We start from the raw sequence: 7,468 nt of genomic DNA, 5'->3' as shown, positions 1-7,468 counted from the left end.
AGGAGAAAGAAAGGCAAATGAGAGAGACCCAGAGATGGCAGGACAAATAGAAGGCACAATATGGTAGGTAAAATTCCAAATTGTAGAAGTAATTATTCAAAAAGTAATTGGGGCCGGGTGTGGTGGCTCACACCTGTAATCCCAGCACTTTGGAAGTCTGAGACTGGAGGATTGCTTAAGCCCAGGAGTTTGAGACAAGCCTGGGCAACATAGAGAAACTCCATCTCTACAAAAAATACAGAAATATTAGCCAGACTTGGTGGCGTGCACCTGTGGTCCCAGCTACTTGGGCTGAAGTGGGAGGATCACCTGAACCTGGGGAGATTGAGGCTGCAGTCAGTCATGATTGCACTACTGCACTCCAGCCTGGGTGACAGCGTGAGACCCTGCCAATAAATAAATACACAAACAAGCAAACAATAAATAAATGTAACTGGGTTAAATTAGCCAATCAAAGTACAAAGATTTTCAGACTGAGTAAAAATTCAGAATACAGCTCTATGTTGTTTTTTAAGTAAATAAAATATAAGTAGACAGAAAAGTCGAGGCCCAAGGGGAGAGGGATTTTTCTCTTGCTTTGTTTACTGCTGAATCTCTATTGCCTACAACTATGCTTTCCAGTATGAGAGTCACTAGCCTTATATGGCTACTGAGCACTTGAAATGTGGCTAATGTCACATTTTAAAATTTAAAAACTGAAGAAAAGTAGCATGTTTTCCATTAAACACAACTTTATTGTTTGGTTAGGGCAACATTTCACTTTAACCATTGCATCATATAAGACATTGTTATAGAGTACATGTTGAGCATGTAGGTCAGCTCTAGTATTACATATAAATATATCATCAATCTTGTCAGTTACAAACAGGTTTTTCAATTTGGATGGTTTGTTCCTATGCACTGATTTACTTAAATATTTTTGCAAACAGTAAAAGTTACAAACATATAAATTTTAATTGGTAATAAAATTTAAATACTTATTTTAATTATATAATCAAATTATTTTCTCTAGCTTAAAAAACAGGCCAGGCGTGGTGGCTCACCCCTGTAATCCCAACACCTTGGGAGGCCAAGGCGGGCAAATCACCTAAGGTCAGGAGTTCGAGAGCAGCCTGGCCAACATCTACTAAAAATAAAAAAATTAGCCAGGTGTGGTGGCACATGCCTGTAGTCCCAGCTACTAGGGAGGCTGAGGCAGGAGACTTGCTTGAACCTGGGAGGCAGAGGTTGCAGTGAGCCAAGAGCATGCCATTGCACTCCAGCCTGGACGACACGCTGAGACTCTGTCTCCAAAATATAATAATAATACAAAGAAGGGGAAGGGGCGGAGGAGGAAGAAGAGGAGGAGGAGGAGGAGGAAGAGGAGAAGGAGGAGAAGAAGAAGAAGAAGAAAGAAGGAAGAAGAAAGAAGAAGAACAGGTTGGGCGTGGTGGCTCACGCCTGTAATCCCAGCTCTTTGGGAGGCCGTGGCAGGCGGATCACCTGAGGTCAGGAGTTCAAGACCAGCCTGCCCAACATGGCGAAACCCTGTCTCTACTAAAAATACAAAAAAAGTAGCAGGGCGTGGTGTTGGCCGTCTGTAATCCCAGCTACTCAGGAGGCTGAGGCGGGAGAATCGCTTGAACCTGGGAGGCGGAGGTTGCAGTGAGCTGACATCGCACCACCGCACTCCAGCCTGGGTGACAAGAGTGAAAATCTGTCTCATAAAAAAAAAAAAAAAGAAGAACAAATTTTTACATTTAAATTGTATTCCGTGGAGATGTCAAAGGTACTGCTATGACTGGAACGAAAAAAGAGTCTGAAAGAAAGTATGTTACAAAATTCACAATGAATGGAAATTGCAATTTATTAGGGCAGAGAAAAATGAAAAGACCTTTTATCTATTGTATAAAAATTTAAGATTATAAAATACACAGTAATGGGAGACATTTTTAGCAAAATCATAATAAATATCATAAGAACTTCCCCCTCAACAGTCAAAAAGAATTGATCAAATTAATTGCCTGAATTCAGAATTAAAAGTACAATGAAAAAATTTAAATGATATTTGACAGGATCCAAGTTTGTAAATATGGCCAGTTAGAAAAGGTCTTGAATTCTTTTACACACACACACACACACACCCTCTAACAATTTTTTTTTGATGGGAGAGATTGTAAAAGAAACTGTTATATCATTTATGGAAATGTTAGAAAATTATGAAGAAATGGCTAAAAACAATATTTTTAAAAAGTAACAGATTTTCAATTAAATTACCAAACAAGTGCCTGTAGAATGCAGTATCTTTTTAACAATATCAAAAATCAATTGATCCAAAATTTAAAATGTTGGAAATAATTTTCTTTAGCTATAGACAAATGAGGTAATATAAGAAATACTGCCCATATTTGGGTATGTTGTGTCTCAAAGAACTTCCAAATTTACAGAAAAATATCAATTCATGGCCTAAGAATCAAACTCATGATGTGGTTTGTTGGTTGGTTGGTTGGTTTTTGAGATGGAGTCTTACTCTGTTGCCTAAAGTGCAGTGGTGGGATCTTCGCTTACTACAACCTCTGCCTCCCAGGTTCAAGCAATTCTCCCGCCTCAGCCTCCCGAGTAGCTGGGACTACAGGCACGCACCACTACGCCCAGCTAAGTTTTTTATTTTTAGTAGAGATGGGGTTTCACCGTGTTGGCCAGGCTGATCTCGAACTCCTGACCTCAAGTGATCTGCTGCCTCTGCCTCCCAAAGTGCTGGAATTACAGGCGTAAGCCACCGCACCCAGCTAATTCTTTTTTTTTTTTTTTTTTTTTTTTTACAGTTGTTGGAAAATAATTTCAAGGAAAAAAAAAAGTTAGTTTATATCATCAAAGTTCTAGCTATGTTAGGTCAAAATCCAAATTTATTGGCATTTTGAAATAAGTGACTCATGATTTCTTATTGCTTCATTCCACTGTATGATAGATATTAAAAATATCCGGGCTCAATTTTCTGAAGCAAACTCTATGAAGAGGTAATGGATATAGTTATTTAAATTATTCAGTGTATCCATGCAAATTCTGTGCATCATTGCCAGTTTACAAAACAATTGAAAGAAATAGAAGAGAATGAATTTAGCTATCTTGTGTTCTTTCTCAATATTCATTAGTTGAGTTATGGAAGAGTTCTATAAACATTACAAAGTTGTACAAATATTCGATAATCAAAGAGAAAAATACAGCCGTGTGATTTATGCTTTCTTACCAATATCACAGTGCATGTGAACAAACTAAATTTGAAACTCCAAGAAAATGACAAGCTTGTGACCTATTTAGACAAGTAAAAGGATTTATATTGAAATTTAAACTTTTGATAATACAAATCAATAATAATGATTTTACACAATTTTAAAAGAGTTTACATTTTCTAACACAAATCAGTATGCAGGAGATTTTAATTAAATCAAAAGTATTATATAAATTAACAGAACTACAAGAAAAATTTGAACTCTATTGGTATTGAGAGAAATTTCAAGTTGCTTTTCAATTTATGAAATACCTTTTTTGAATTCATTGTCAATACCACTGAGTCAACATACGATTTAGTGAATGTCCTTAACTTGAAGAGAGATAGTTTTGAAATTGATACGCTTTAGCTTTCAAAGTCAAATCAATTATTTTGTAAAATATATGAGGCAGTTTTCTTTTTGTTTTTAATGTGGATGTGACTAGTAAACAAAAGTGATTTTTTTTCTGGTACTCAATTTAGGTTACTGGAAAAGTTTCAAGTATTTTTGTGTGAAGAACTGTAAGTGGTCTGAGATTGTACCCTGCTTGTAAGATAAATCAACCGTCCACAGTTTTGTAGATACTGATAAAAAAGCACAGAACCCCTAGGTTCAAGACAAAGGAGTATATTAATCATAGCAATAGCAATAGTCAGATAATCAGTATTTCTTTGAACCAATTTCTGCCTGATTCCTACAGAGCAATACGAAGAGGGCCAGATGGCATCTGTATACACAGCTGATTGTTTTATAGGTAAGGAATTCTTAGTTCGGGAAACCTAAATATTTTACAATGGTGGTAAACAATGCAAAGCAGCTTCACTGTACACTGGTTACCAACTTACCTGAGTTAAGAAATAACACACTCACATGCCATAAGTTACGTGAAATGATTTATTTATTGCAAATAGGCAGCAAGAGACAAAAGCCCAGGATCCACTGTGAGCCAGTCCCTGAAAGCTCTATTTACCTAGGGCAAATAGAGTCTCAACGATGTGTGCCCTACTTGCACCACAGCTGAGGGACCCCGAAAGGCAGCCCACCTTCGGTTATATGACTTGGTTATATGACATAACACACAAGGCTGGAGTTTTGAAGGACATCCTGTTCTGAGGGGTGGGGGAGGAGACACTATAATAGAGCCTACACAGTCCCTCCTCGTCTTAGAGTGTTATATTCCCAGTACATTCTACAGTAACTTTTTGAGGACTACAAGCCAGAAAGGAGGAGCAACGGAGTGGCATAACGCTACCTGGGGAGGTGTCCTGCAAGCACAGCTGCACATTAACTTTATAATCTGGACAATAAGCATACCTACCCCATGCTTCAGAGGGAGACACTATGTCAATCTTCCAAGACTATTTGATATACAGATATCCTTTAAAGATAGTTCAGAACAAAGACAACCAGTGCCTCTGCTCACAAGATGTTCAGAAATATGAAAGACCCATGGAGATTTGTTTCCCAGTATTTTGGAACAACTTGGGAATGTGAATCTTTTTTATTGTAAAATTTATGAAATCTAATATAAATCAAGTATTTCCAATGAAAAGTTAACATTCAAATTGAGACATGCTGTAAGTATAAAATTCACAACAGAGTTTGAAACCTTAACATAAAAAAGCATATAAACTATTTCATCATTAGTTATATTAAATACATGTTGAAATGACAACATATTAGGTATATTGATTTAAGTAAAAATAATTTCACCTGTTTACTTTTTAAAATGTGACTACTAGAAATTTTAACATTTTATATGACACTCATATTGTTTCTATTGAACAGCTCAGGCTCAGGCTGTCTAATTTTTACTGGACAGTCATAGAATGGTTGAATGACCAAAGATTAGAAGTTGGAAGAGGCCTTTGCCTGAGTCCCCTAGAAAATACTCAAACAAAGCTTAATTGTTAACATTTTGGGGGGTGAGGTTTCATCCCAGAATAATAAGAGTGTAAGAAAAGGAAAGTGAGGCTGAGAAAGAGGGGAAGAACATTTGGGCAGTTACTGGAAAAGCCCGATCCCATTTACTGTGGCATGGAACTTCATCTGAGATTAGAAGTGATGATAGGAGCCCAAATCACAATGGGACTGATTGAGTTAGGCCTACGTTCTAGAGGGACTGAGGCTGTTGTCATGGTGGATTGTCTTGGATTGTGGTTACTGTAATTTCCCGATGACAGTTAACACTGGGCATGGAAATGGTAAGAGATGCTCCACTGACTCCCTTGGGTTCCATACATACCCTCCTGGCCTTCATTAGGTAGTAGCAACTCTAGCTTCACTTGGTAATCAGAGTTCATTACCCTAGGCAGTGCATTAACTCCATTTTTCACCTGCTTGCTCAATAGAGTCAGTAACCCAAAGTGACTCCACTTATTACACTGATTAGTCATAACTTCTAGTTGGGTGGAACTCTGTACCCATAACCTAGCATAGTCAGCAGTTTCAGGGGCAGGATTATCTCCAGCAGTATCAGATTTGCTTGATGTCATGACACAAGTGTTTGAACAGCTTGCATGATTGTCACGACCTGCTTGTAGTTCTGGTCCCCACTCAAAGCTGGCAGCCTTTCGGGTACCCAATGGCTAAGAGTAGTATTTCCAAATATAGTATATACTTTCTCCAAAATCCAAAGAAACCCAGAAACCATTATGCATCTTTCTTTTTCTTTCTTTCCCTCCCCTCCTCCCTCTCCTCCTCCTCTCCCCCTCCCCTCCTCTTCTTCCCTTTCCTTCTTTCTTTTTTTTGAGACAAGGTCTTGCTTTGTCACCCAGGCTGGAGTGCAAGTACAATCACATCTCACTGCTCACTGCAGCCTACACTTCCCAGGCTCAAGCAATCCTCCCACCTCAACCTCCCAAGTACCTGGGACTACAGGTGCACACCACCATGCCTGGCAAATTTTTGTATTTTTTGTGGAGGCAGAGTTTTGCCATGTTGTCCAGGCTAGTCTCGAACTCCTAGGCTCAAGTGATCCTCCAGCCTTGGCCTCCCAAAGTGCTGGGATTACAGGTGTGAGCCACCATGCTTGGCCTATGCTTTTTTATTTATCATAGATGGCGCAATATTCTACCACCTGTCTTTACCTTATAACACATGTATTGGATTGCTGGATTCTTCAAAATTTCAACAATATGGTAGGCCTCTGAATCTCTATGGAATTATTTCTCACTATGTACTTACTTGGGCATGTAGGGTATTTGCCACTTCTTGCTCATAAGTCACATTAGCATCATGCCACTCATGTAGTCGACCAGAATTATGTTTTGCAGAATATGAAAATGAAGTTACCTGCAAATGATGACAGAACAAGAGAAGGAGAAAGCAGCCGGGATCACATATCAGCTTTGGCCTGCCTCTTTCCTGTTCTATGGCTGTGGCCTGTACCCTTCCTGAACCCTCCTTGGAAGGAACAACTTGGCTAACCTAATTAATGCTTAGCTGCCAAAAGATTGAGTTCTCAATGAAAATCATATGGTAATTTTAGTAATACCTTTGTGTATGACCTTGAAAAATACAGACACAAATTTCTAATGCATCCGAGGTAGTAATAAAGTTCAAAAGGGGTGGAGGGTGCGGGAAGGAAGCAGCTTTTCTTATCTGAAACTTGGCTGTCAATGATACAGAAGGGCTGGGCTCCCAGCTAAACCCCAACCGTATGCCTGAAAACGCGGCCCCAAGTGAAAACAGCTGACCCCGTTTTTCTGCCCAAATGTTATCTTTCTGGCCTGCCGTGCTCCTATCCTGTGCCCATAGAAGACTTCAGCTGGCAGAGCAACACAAGCGACTAAGCAGCAAGCAGAGAAGCAACTGAGCGTTAGAGACTATGGATAGACGTGACTTACTTCAGACAGTGTGGCATCAGAGAGGGGCAACTGGGCCTCAGGAAGAGAGAGATCACTTTCCCAACCCCTTTCCAGTCTCCCTTTCCGCTGAGAGCCACCCACTGCTCAATAAAGTCTTCTGCATTCATCACCTCTCAAACAATTCGTGTGACTTGATTCTTCCTGGATGCCGGACAAGAACCTGGGTGCCGAGAGGTCAGAGGCTGCCACCCTGACCCTCCGGTGAGCTGGTTGGCACTTGCCTGTCCCTGGACAGCTCAGCTGACAGAGCATTGGTCATAACAAGCTTGGACTCTGGCCGGTTCCAGTGTTTGTTCGCTTCAGTTCCTGCACTTGCTTGCTCACACCCTCCCTCCTGTGAGGAGGAGTGGC

The 7,468-nt window shown here is 39.8% G+C and overlaps 1 long non-coding RNA gene across 1 annotated transcript; it reads right to left on the bottom strand.

The window, feature by feature from the left end:
* Positions 1–248: 248 nt before the first annotated feature.
* LOC106998433 (uncharacterized) lies at positions 249–7,232 on the bottom strand. The gene is made up of 3 exons (XR_013417244.1): positions 7,097–7,232; positions 6,435–6,542; positions 249–386 (listed from the first exon to the last, which is right to left on the bottom strand). It is a non-coding gene; the product is annotated as an uncharacterized LOC106998433 (long non-coding RNA).
* Between the last annotated feature and the right edge of the window lie 236 nt (positions 7,233–7,468).

The sequence above is a fragment of the Macaca mulatta genome, chromosome 5 (assembly GCF_049350105.2).
Source record: "Macaca mulatta isolate MMU2019108-1 chromosome 5, T2T-MMU8v2.0, whole genome shotgun sequence".
Taxonomy (NCBI): domain Eukaryota; kingdom Metazoa; phylum Chordata; class Mammalia; order Primates; family Cercopithecidae; genus Macaca; species Macaca mulatta.
Note: the sequence above shows the minus strand (reverse complement) of the source record. Positions and strands in the feature narration are given on the sequence as shown.